At 42.9% G+C, this 12,625-nt stretch overlaps 1 protein-coding gene across 37 annotated transcripts in view; it reads right to left on the reverse strand.

Moving 5' to 3' along the window:
* Positions 1-12,625, reverse strand: part of FHIT (fragile histidine triad diadenosine triphosphatase) — a 771,770-nt gene that overhangs the window by 579,420 nt on the left and 179,725 nt on the right. For 3 of the 37 annotated variants that reach the window (XM_059715897.1, XM_059715889.1, XM_059715885.1), the window contains one exon: positions 5,042-5,165. The exons of the other annotated variants lie outside the window; for them this stretch is intronic. The gene's annotated coding sequence lies outside the window, so the exon portion shown is untranslated. The remainder of the gene's footprint in view (positions 1-5,041; positions 5,166-12,625) is intronic. 37 annotated transcript variants of the gene reach the window in all.

A 12,625-nucleotide genomic window follows, 5' to 3' on the forward strand; every position in this document is an offset into this window, starting at 1 on the left:
TTACAATTCAGAGCGCTATCAACCACCCCTAATTACCAAAGCATGTACCAACTGGAGTGCCCCAAACTAATACAAATACCATTAGAATCATACTTTAAAAATAACCACTAAGCCTTAATAAAAAGAAATCAAAGATGAAGTGGCTCAGAAAAGCCATTTTTTAAAATTTAGATCAAAGTGAAATGTTGCCTTTTCATTCTTATTTGTAATGAAAAGAAACTGAGCGTGAAGATCTGCTCTTTTTTTACTAGCTCTACTCCTTAACAAGTTACTCTTCATCATTATAGGCAGCAGTTATAGGTAGGGTACCTCTTTCAGAGGACTGGGCAACGTTTAATTTTGCAATATTAAATGAAAACAGAGAGGGCAAACAAGTGAGGTATCACAGAAGAGCAGAGCAAGAGTATTTCTAGTTATGCCACCTCAAAAAAGAGACTCTTACTTGGAGGTAGCAACTATATCTGCAGGGGTAACATGCCATCTCAGTAGTGTGAATATACTGAGATTTGTGTCTTAGCTGTGCTTGCACTTAGGGCTGCCTTCTTCATGCACAAGGGAGGGAGCCAACATGATGAAAAATGTGTGCTGAGAGATAAATGTAGTGTATTACTACTTAATAGGGATTAAAGCTTCCCTCACACACGGAACGGAGGGTTTATGGCAGCCTCTTATTACTGGGTGAAGGTCATTAATAAGGTCAAAAGTATGAATGCATCTTTGTGCAAGTAATTCGGCAGTCTTCTTCCAAATGCAGTTCAGTAATGAGTTATGGTGGGGAGGGAGAAGAGCCTTGGGTAGCAGCTATGCCAATGTATAAAAAGACTAATACATGTAAGTAGCTAGAGAGAATAATGTGATGATAAATTAACGTAGTGAAGATCTCCATGTGCCTCTATCAAGCCTATGTACAGATTTAATTTTATGTGATCTATTGTTGGTCTGTGCAGTAATTATACAGAACTGGGAAGAGCCTTGCGAACTAGTTATTCCACTCCTTCGTCTACCTTCATCGTGCTACCTGCGTAGGGTTATTGTTTCGGAGACGTCTACTTTCTATCAGCAGCACCAGAGTGCCCCTTCCTTTTGTTTTTTTGCCATTATAAATAATAGTAAATCCTGATGACTAGGTTGACAAGTACTTTCTTGTTCCAAGCTAGTTCTATGGTCTTTTGAAAGGAGCAATATGTGTAATAACAGTGTGGCATCTGTTTTAGGATGTATTTCTAGTCAGTACGATTGCTTGGAAAATTGACACCTTCTTGTATCTTGCCCATTATATCAAAACACCTTGCGTCTCTATCCCTGTATTACCATTTAGCCAAGAAGGTAGAGTAAGAAATAACCTCTCAAGGCATCTTCAATGTTGCTGCCACAACCAAGTAGGAGGGTGTGCAGAACGGGAGGTGATGTTGAGAGTTATTATTGTCTGGCTGGGTTGCAGGAAGTTACACCTGCAGCTGAACACAAGACGGTACTTTAATGTCTAAGGATTTTGTAAGGCTCGTTGGCTTGCCAAAGCTATTATGGAGAGTTCATTCAAATGTCAGCAATTAGGCAACGATGGTAGATATGGGTTCTTGGCTAACAAGTGGCTTTTTTTTCCTGGACCTTACTGAAAATATGAAGCAGGAAGGCTGAAGTCACCACAAACTAGAGACTGTGGTCATGTGCTCCTAGAAAGTGTGCTAGGACCCAACTTCAGAGGATCCAGAAAGATACCAGTAGGAAGTCTGAAGTTGCATCTACAGTAAGACTTCCCTGTGTTTGGCAGTGTACCGAGGGCACCTCCAGATTCACATTAAATGACTTTCTTCATTGGTTGTTAAATTGTAAGTAATAAAATTAAAGTTTGTTAACCAAGTCTCCAACAAAGCCATGGCAAATGAGTATTACCACAGCTAGCTTCAAAGAGCAGCTACTCTTTGGGGGACAGCATCCTTGTAATGAAAGAGCAGAGCAAGAGATACAGGAGACAGTGAGCCAATATAACATTTCCATGTGGCACGTCTGGTGACTGTGGCTGTGATGTAGGGGTTGCACTCAAATTCATAATGAGGTCATTAATCACCCTTATTCTGGGAACTAGGTTGTGCTAAGCATACCTGGGTACAGAGGACAAACCACTGCTCCTCACTCACAACCGGAAGAGAGGAGGCTCTACAAGCCATGCAAACCCAAGGGAATCGTTCTACTCGATGCCAACTCTCAGAAGGAATTAATCTGCGCCACGCTTGATGCTGTGAAGTGACAGTAAGGGTACCTTAACTACAGAGGGTAAAACCTTCATCAGAGATGATACAGAGAGATAAAATGGAGTGCCATGAGCACTTGCTCACTTAGGCCACAGAAACAGCCACGGCTAGGATTCACTACAACTGGAGCTAAAGTACTGAATAAAATGTGCTCCTTTGTTCTTCCCTCTCTTGGCAGATTGATTTAATACTGCTATTGTAGAAACACCATTATAATTATAGAGTGCACACTTAGGAAACACCACACACACACCTCTTGTTTTGATTAAAGGAAATTAGAAGCCCTTCACTGCATTAAAAAGTAATACACCCAAATATTTAGACTGCCTACTAATCCCCTTGAAAGCCTGCCTCCCTTTCTCCTACAAACAATAAGCCACGGCTGTTTTTCAGCAAAACAATCCGACAACCTAAAGCCAGCTTTAGAGCCTGACTTAAGTAAATGCTATACATTCAACTCTTGGTTAGAAAAATAGCGTAAGAGACAGACAGGCATCAGCAGAAAGCCTGGCCAGCTGCTTAAGAAGCTTTATATTTCAAAACTCTTTCCGACACATTTGCAGGACCTTCCTATTACGTTCGCTTATTTGACTTTAGTGGGCTTCACCCACACACATTCCCCAGCTCGCAACTCAAGCCATTAGTTAAAACTAAAGCAGATAGACATGTAAAATATTTGTAAATGCTGTCAGAGGTTACATGCAGGCTTTCAACTCATTATATTAAATCTCCATCACTTATTTGTCAGTCGCATGAATTTCTCTTCAGTAGTTGTGGTCTGGCATAACATGGCAGAGCATCGTAACTCTTGGAAGTGCAGAGAATACGGTACAAATAAATCAGCTTTACAGCACTGGGGCTGAGGCAGAGAACTTAGTAATGAGGATGATGCATATATGTATTTAAAAGTGGCAAGTAGCTGGTTTCAGTATGATGGTTTTCCTCCAAATTAATTTATTTGTGTTACTGCCAATTACTGTTAATTGCTCAATGTGGGTGACTTGCTTCCTTCCTAAAAAAATGCTTTTATTTCAGAATTCTGGTTCAAAGCACATTTTCATCAAAACTCCTAAGTTTTGGTCTGCCCAGTTTAAATGAATTGATACTTGCAAGTGAACTGCTTTTAAAGAGGCCATTTCTATGGGGAGAATATACAGATCAAGTTGGCCATAAAAAGAGTGGCTGGGGAAGGGGACTGGTAGCCAGGGCTCACGGCTCTCTTCCCTAAATCTATCGTCCTTGGCAAACAACTAAGACCTCCGGAGCAGGGACTATACCTTCTCTATGGAGCTCATCCCACAAAAAGTTATTCCTATATGTATCTTGTCAGCTAACAATGGGATTACTCACATTACATCTATTCGAACACATGCAATCAGTTGCAGAACTGGGATCGATCTTGGAACAGCACACCTCACGACTGGGCGCCACACGGTAGATCATGGCTTTGGGAACTTACCAGCAAATGAGGTTTACTAATAATAATTGGCCCAACTTTTTCAAACCAAGGTATCACAGATTGGGCACAAAGTCCAGATCTCAATGCTTAAGTAAGAAGTGGCCTGATCTTCAGAGACACCATATACTCCGGCTTCGCAATGTCTCCAGTGCTACGCCGGGCCCCCTAACACTGAGGACGCAGCGACATACGGTGATACAAGCGTCTGAAGGAGAGTGACTAATGAACCCACATTTGATTCATGTTACAGCAAGTTTTCTGGAAGTCTTCAGCATCACCCACTAGTGTATGATCCAGAGGGCATGAGTTTTCCTAAATGCATCCCATGATCTTACAAGGATAAGAGAAATTTAGTCCTACATTTTGTAGAAAATCTGAGCAGAAATAGAGGCAATGCTGATTCATATAGTGCCTTTGTCATACAAGACATTTTATGGAAGACATACAGCATGCAAGACTAAAAATACAATGCCTAAGTGTTCAGGTTTGAGAGGAGCGGTGACAATCTCAATAACTTCACCCAAGGAGATCTGGAGAGAAGCCACCAAAACAAAAAGTCCCTTTCGACCCTAGGGATAAGCATCCCAGCTCCAAACAGTCTCATATAGCAAAAGGTATGGTTTAGGCTGAATATCCCAAATGGATTTGCACAAGATACAAAGAGTCTAGGATCGAAGACCCATAGCAAATTCTACCAATATTTCAAAAAGTAGTTGACATCAAAATGTTATTTAAACACTATGCCGACTAAGTACACACTCCTCCAGAAAATGCAGAAACAAGTTTCTTTGCTAAACGACATCTGCCTCCTCGCTTATGGTGCTGACAGTGCACAACAGCACGGCAAGGAGTTCAACTTGTTTAAAGTAAAAGTGGAGAAAAAAGGTTAATCACCATATAATGGGAGATCCAATCTCCTCAAACACGTTTCTACCTTCATTTCCAGCAGTATTTTGAAAGACACCTGCTATGTTGATGCAATGTGATCCACTCCTAATTGTAGCTCCTTCCATCTATTAAGTGCGCTGGTGCTGCCAATGCAGCTCTGGGAGGAAAGGTATTTAGCCTTCTACCTCCAAGGATGCTTCCATCTGTATATTTTCTTTAAACTGTAGTCCTTTACAATGCAGGCATCGTTAACCAACTGCATTAGACTTGTAATACCTCTCTCAACTTGCTTATCTCACAAACTTAACTGTATCCCATTAACCCTTATCGGTAGCTGGCAAAGTTGAAGGCTAATTGACAAGTAGAAGTGCCAACAGTCTCCCATTTCAGGTATGTCATGCAGGATTTAACCTTCATCTTTGTTCAGGTGATTTCCACAAACCTTTAAGAAGAGAATCAGCTATAAAGAACCCAAGCAATCCAGTGCTGTTCAAGGATAAGAGCTGTTTAACAGATGAAAAATCCTCTTCAATTTCTTACAAATTCATTTCATCTAGCTGTGATGCCTACAAAGAAAAGGTGACAAAGGTTAGGCCTCTGGCTTGCTGAGATGACGACCTATAGTGCTGACCAACACCCTCCTGATCTGTTTTTTCTTGCATTAGACTTAGGCGGTAAGCTCTCTGGGACAGGCAACTTCTGGGTGCTTTAACACCGAACAAAAAGCATGAACAGCAGGGTTGTAGTCCATGATGGGGCCCTTACACCATGGGAATACAAATCAACAGTAATTTGTTGGTTTTCAAAGCCAAACTGGCCAGGAATCAGTCTGTCATGCCTACTATGCACAGTTTCCTTTTAAAGTAGCTCAAAGTCAATATGTCTGTATACTGTTTTTACTTTTCTTTTTTTTTTGGAGGGGGGGGGGAAAGGAGGGAGGAAGAGATGGAGATTGTAGCATCATCTCAATAAAGACCACACAGCGTACCACCCCTTCCAAAAAAAGAGTAAAAATATTTGTTGTTAAGATGCTATTTATACACTGGTCCTAAAAGTGGTAACTACTAAGAAGAGTCACTCAAAAGTCAGGTCTCGTGGGTACTGGATACCTGGAGCGCGTACTTCTTCTACAGTTACTGCCTCACTCTTTTGGATGAGGCCATCACAGCAGAAAAAGGGCCAGGAGAAACCTTTTTTGCCTTCAGACATTTAGGACCATGCTGTGAAACGCACGCTAAAGTATTTATTTTAAATGTCAAGCCCTAACCAAACTCATGTGAAATGTCATAGTATACATATAATTGATCATGGTAGAATTAACCAGTTGCATTACAGCTTCGGAAAACCTTTCAGATACGAACAGCCATTAAACTAGTCTCATCCTAATCCACACAGATTTTTACAAGTATTTTATACCACAGAAGCAGATGCTTTTGGCTCAGAATATTTTAACGTCCAAAACTGACACATCAGTGAGAAAAGCATCAACCGAAGTCAGTTTGGCAACTATTTTTATCTAGGTCCTGTCTAAGTTGGCATACTTGTGCCCTTTATCTGTGCAATCTTCACATCATCCAAGTGTCATGTTAGCAGTCTTGGTGGCGAGACAAGGATTTTAGTTCAAGTGTCATTTAAAAAAAAAAATCATGCCAGCAGCGAGACCTAGCAAAAGCCATTCCCCATGCACAGGCATCTACTATATGTTTAAAGGAAGAGCGTAAAAACTGAGATTACATCCACTGATCTCTCCTTGCTTCATAAGTGTGCACTAAACACACCAAACCCTCTTCTTAGGCTGCAACCCAAGTAGCAGCAAGCAAGCCTTCAGTCCCTTACAAGAGGTAGAGAGAGGTCGTTAGGTGTTAATCTGAAACCAGGCAGAAGCCAGGACAGGCTGGCATCTAAGAGACTGCCTTGTTCAGAGAGGCACAGCTAGGAAGCATCTGGCACTGGCGTCTGTCACCTAGAAAGCTTAGGCAGTTCTGAACGATGCGTCTCTTAGGTGCCACCCTGCCCTGCTTTCTGCCTCACAGGAGGTAGAAGGGGATTTCTGCAGAGACATTCACGCTGAGTCAAACAGCACAGATCAGAGTCCGCTGCCAGAAAGTGTAGTTCGCTCCCTGGCTTGTCAATGCAAAGCATGGGGAAAACTTAAAGACCTTCAACAAGAGGTGAATTTGAAGAACAAGCGCGTCAGTCCTGTTCTTCAAAACAGGACTGACGCGCTTGTTCTTCACACTTTATCCAGAGCGGATTTCTGACATCCCTGCCTTTTCAAGCCAGCCGAGGTTAATCATGCACTACTGCTCTATCATGGCAGCGCATACCTGTAGTGTCTTTTGGATGGAGCGTACCTGCCTGATGTATAGAGGCAAGGATTTTTTTATTGGACCAACAGCATGCTGGTCTTAGACAAGCTTTCAAATGAAAGGCATTCTTCTTCACGTCTGAAAAAAAGCAGGCATAGCACAGACTAAAACACAGTCTGCAGGGCCATGAAGTACAAGGAGAGAGCAAATCCCAGGGTTGGCTGGCAGCCAAGAAAAGATAGCCTGGCTTAGTGGAAACTTAAGACTTTTCAAGAAGGAAGAGGGGCATTACCACCCATGGTGTGAAGACAGATTAGCAGGAATCCGGCAGACTGAATATCTGTATTCAGTCCTTGGGTCTTGAATGCCTAGCCAGCTTATACATTTTTGTTCCCATGCTCACGTTTTGAAGGTGTGCTATAAATTTCCTTTTGCGCGCAAGGATAGCGAGGTCAGAAAATGAACGGCTGTCCTGTGAAACGTGTTCTACATGCATTCGTGTGCCTGCCCTTTATCACCTAATGTACAGTTGTTTTAATTATTATTCAGTCTTCTCACCTAAAAGACAGCAACGAATGCTCCATGACTTAAACTGGTGAAGTTCACACTACATGCCAAAGGACAAATCCAGGTGTGCTGAAATCAAAGACCAAATGCTATTAACTTCCATAACGCCATTGTTAAATTGCCTTCTCACAATTTCCTGTTAATTGCCTGCAGCCTCCCTTAGCAGCCACACAGGAAGACGACTGCATCGCTACGGTGGCGACCCTGCAACCGGTTACATACAGAAGTAACTTCAAGCCAAGTAGCATTCACACTGGGTTCAAAGGGATGTTTGTTACTGTTCAACATCTTCATTAATGATGTGGACACTGGAGTCAGAAGCGGACTGGCCAAGTTCGCCGATGACACCAAACTTTGGGGCAAAGCATCCACGCCAGAAGACAGGCGGATGATCCAGGCTGACCTGGACAGGCTCAGCAAGTGGGCGGACGAGAATCTGATGGTGTTCAACGCCGATAAATGCAAGGTTCTCCACCTTGGGAAGAAAAACCTGCAGCATCCTTATAGGCTCGCCAGTGCTATGTTGGCTAGCACTATGGAAGAAAGAGACTTGGGGGTCATCATTGACCACAAGATGAACATGAGCCTGCAATGTGATGCTGCGGCTAGTAAAGCAACCAAAACGCTGGCTTGCATCCATAGATGCTTCTCAAGCAAATCCCGGGATGTCATTCTCCCCCTGTACTCGGCCTTAGTGAGGCCGCAGCTGGAGTACTGCGTCCAGTTTTGGGCTCCACAATTCAAAAAGGATGTGGAGAAGCTTGCGAGAGTCCAGAGAAGAGCCACACGCATGATCAGAGGTCAGGGAAGCAGACCCTACGATGACAGGCTGAGAGCCCTGGGGCTCTTTAGCCTGGAAAAGCGCAGGCTCAGGGGTGATCTGATGGCCACCTACAAGTTTATCAGGGGTGACCACCAGTATCTAGGGGAACGTTTGTTCACCAGAGCGCCCCAAGGGATGACGAGGACGAACGGTCACAAACTACTACAAGACCGTTTCAGGCTGGACATAAGGAAGAATTTCTTTACTGTCTGAGCCCCCAAGGTCTGGAACAGCCTGCCACCGGAGGTGGTTCAAGTGCCTTCATTGAACACCTTCAAGATGAAACTGGATGCTTATCTTGCTGGGATCCTATGACCCCAGCTGACTTCCTGCCCTTTGGGCGGGGGGCTGGACTCGATGATCTTCCGAGGTCCCTTCCAGCCCTAATGTCTATGAAATCTATGGATTACTTACCTGTGAAAAGACATTCTCCGTGCATAAATGTCTACATCACAGAAGCAGGAACAACTGGTTTACCACAATTTCTGGATCTTCATTTCAGCAGGACTATTATTAAATTCTTAGCAGTGACCTATTCTTAAGAATAATCCTTGTAAAGGTAGAAGTTAGTGTCTTGTTTATACAGCATGCTCAGCTACATAAAAAAGTTGAGGGAAATCTCAATTACATATACTGAATACCCAAAGGAGGTCTGCCAGGCTGCCGGGTCCATCATATGTATTTCTAAAATATCTTAAATACATAGTTACATGAAAGACCCTAATGGTTCCAAAGGAGCTATTACAAACAACCGCATAAAGAAAACTGGGGTTTTAAACTTCCATAAATACAAAGCGGGTGGACTCCGAAGGAGCCCACAGTCATCTACATGCAAAGCAGACATTAAGGATAGAAAAGGAAGCTTAATGCTGTATTTTCTGGCTTTGTTATTAAAATTGTAGCATTTCTCACACAAATGTTTAACTAATAAGCCTACCTCTGGGCTACGGATCGGCTGCCGACAAAAAAAGCACACAGGGTGCAACATAAGTGTTATGAATAAGTTACCGATGTAAATTTACATTTTTTGTCTTTGTGCATGATTATAAAAATGATTCCACACATGGAAATTAGACTTTTCAAAGCTGCTACACTGAATCATTTAATTTGTCTAAGTAAGTACTTCTAATGCAGTTGCACACTGCAATGAACATTTGAATTTTAGATTGAACAAATGAAGTGAGAGCTACTTCCTCATAAATACAGTTGGGAGGATCACTTATTGTGTGAAGATGCACACTGTGTGAAGGCAAGCTATAACCCAGCCCTCTCATCACCCCACGGGAGAGCACCATACCCTTCAACAATAGTATTTGTACTATGTTAGGTTACCTTTTCATGCCATAACACAGGGAAGAGGACGTCATCCCACTATGTAAAAGAAATGGGACAACAAGACCCTGTTTTCAATCTCCCTTTTTCTTTCTGGAAGTCCAAGCTCAGCACTAGCTAACGTTACCTGTTGCACTGATAAAATAATGCGTAGAGTGACTCCCTGGTCAGCCAAGATACATCAGTGAGGCACTTTCAAGAGTAGGAAAATTGCACCTAACGTAATAACCTGGAGCTGCCTTTGTGTCAAGAAACAGGTAGCTGCACATCTTGCTCTTCTTCCAATCCCTGTGTACTCACTTGAGGCATTTGGGTCCTTCTTCATCCTACCTCAGGTCCCTCAGTTCCTCCTATACTAGCACCAAGGTGCACAGACCCATGACCCTGCAGGTCCAATTGGATTTGTGCACTTGCATTTCATCCTTGAGGAACCCAAAAGCAGTGGCCACCACCCTTCATAAAACAAAGCACTAAGAACAGGATCAGAAATGTATATATATATTGGTAGGGGCTGAGATTTTCCAGACCTGTAAAGTACCGTGGCTAATCACAGTCCAGTTGTCTACACTGAGAGAAGGTGGAGGTTTGCAACTGCAAGTGCTCATGAGACTCTGCATAATGTGGTCCTAAACACACTAATAGGGAGGGGGAGATGCAAGGATTTGCAAATGCAACCAAGTCACATGCACATTTAGTCTCATCTTACCTTGCACTTCACAACAAACTAAATTAAACATCTTTTTCTATTACAAGTCACTGGACCAGAACCAAACCAACTTTCACGCTCCTAGCACAAGCTAGAGCCTCTGTGCATCCAAGAAGTTCTCTCCCGCCACTGGAGAAGCAAAGTTTTAACAGCCCCACACCTTTGTTCTTCAGCTCTGTGCCCAGTTCCCATACAGCCTCGTGTACCAGACTCCCATTCCTTGCAACTTTAGATTTCCCAGGAAGCCGTGCATCCAACCAAGACTTTCCAGGACAGTCTCCCTGCTCCACCACCCATCTGCACAGCCAACCCAATCACCATTTTCCCCTCAAAGAGTGATGCTGTTGAAGTCGTCGGATCCCCTTTGTTAGCCTAGCGCAACAGCTTCGAAGTCAAGTACAGAAGCTGCGTTTTTACAAACCAAAATATGCAGTTAAACCCAGATACCCCTACCTTCCTCGGTGCATACGTGACAATACAGGTATTGCATTCAACCTTCACTGCTAGTCAGTAGCCCAGGAGCTTAACTGAGGTTCATAAAATAGGTTATCATAGATTTGACTAAAGGACCTTTGGGATCAGCTTGACTAGCTTCCCGCTTATCATGGGCCGTAGCACTTCAACCAGCCATTCCTGCCTCAAGCCTATCACTTCTGTTTGAGCACTTGCCTGTCTATTTTCCTGTATTCCCTGCACAGCTTTAAACACTTTATCCTGTAAAGTGCAGAGAGCTCTCAAATGCAAAAATGAAGCCAATAGAGGTAGAGAGGACTCAGCAGCTTTCAGCAGAGCTTCCCTATCTGCTAAGCAGCTGTCAACTCTTACAGGAAAAAAGAATCAAGTAACGAAGGAACTGCTCTTTGATTATCTGTTTAAAATGTATTTGCTATTGTAAAGCTTACGTTTTTGATCTAAAAAAAAAAGTAAATACACGTTGGAGAGAAGTTCTTCTCAGTTCACTTTAAATAATAAAGGAAGCACGGGTACTGGTACACCTGATCTCTTCTTGTTTTCAGGCGCTGCAGTTAAGGCAAGGCAGTCCCTTGGAGCGTAACGGGGATGTTTGTTAAGATGAAAAATGCAGAGCTTCTTTAATGCCACCTGCTCTATCAAATAGGACCAGCTCCCCAAACTATTGTGGTAAGAAATGCACTTCTGAGAGCAATATCAATTTCTCTCATCCTTAGCTCAATATATGATTTTATGAATTCACAAGCAATCATAAACTGTTTATATGACACGTGGAGGTAGGCTTTGTTCATGTTGCTTTTGTTAGCAGTACTTTAAAAGTATGTTAATTCTGATTCCAAGTGCTCTGAATCTTCCTGAAGAGGAAAGCATGCTTCAATAGTAATCAGTTTCTTTTTATTTACTGTAATCATAAAAAGTCCTTGAAACAGCTGACATTTTCACTTCTACCTGCAGGCACACGTGTTGCAAGGAAGGGTGAGATATGTAGCTAAACAAGTAAGAAGAAAACTAAATGGTGCATGTCAAAGGCTGTTAACTCGCAATGGCATGACCTGTTCTCCACAACTCGTAGGTCTCAGTACACTTTCACATCCTAGCAGCTCAGGGTGCCAGGGAAGTCCAGGCGTGGGGGGATTTGCTGCACAGAGGGGCAAGAACAGGTATTGGAAAGCAAGTCCCCACCCAGGGGCTCGGTGAACTCCATGCCAGGCAATGTTCTCTAGGCTTTCCTTGTGGAGACTCCTTCATGTTGACCAGCGATCAACTTTCTCCCTCCGATCAACTGTTTCCAGCTGACGTTGTGCCAACTGACCAGTTTCCACATTATATATGGACTATCACAAGATCAGTAATCCCTGGGTGAAAGCTAAGAACTACTGTGGTCCATCGCGGTGGGAAAACTCAAAACTCCCGTCGATATGCAGAATTCAGTGTTTTGCCCCGTGATGAAACCATGCACTGACTGGGCCTGCTTCGATGACAATTAAATTTATCAGTATGCTTAACGAAAAAATGACTGCTCCTACGGCTTACGGTAACTTATTTTATTTATTTATTTATTTATTTATTGGTGTTTAAATGGATTGCAGAATAACAAATGCTATGCTGACTGCTGGAAATGTCATTTTAGGCCTTCAAATGGTAGCCTTCACAAACCTTCAGGCAAGGGTCACTTAATCCCTGCAGCCACTATCCTGCCCTCTAACCCACCTTGTAATTTCACACACACCACACCACAAAAATGCAAAACTTCAGGCTGATGGCACTGCACAATCCAAATGAAATCTATGTGCATATTAACATAAGCAGCTTAAGTCC

Source organism: Alligator mississippiensis, chromosome 12, assembly GCF_030867095.1.
Source record: "Alligator mississippiensis isolate rAllMis1 chromosome 12, rAllMis1, whole genome shotgun sequence".
NCBI lineage: Eukaryota > Metazoa > Chordata > Crocodylia > Alligatoridae > Alligator > Alligator mississippiensis.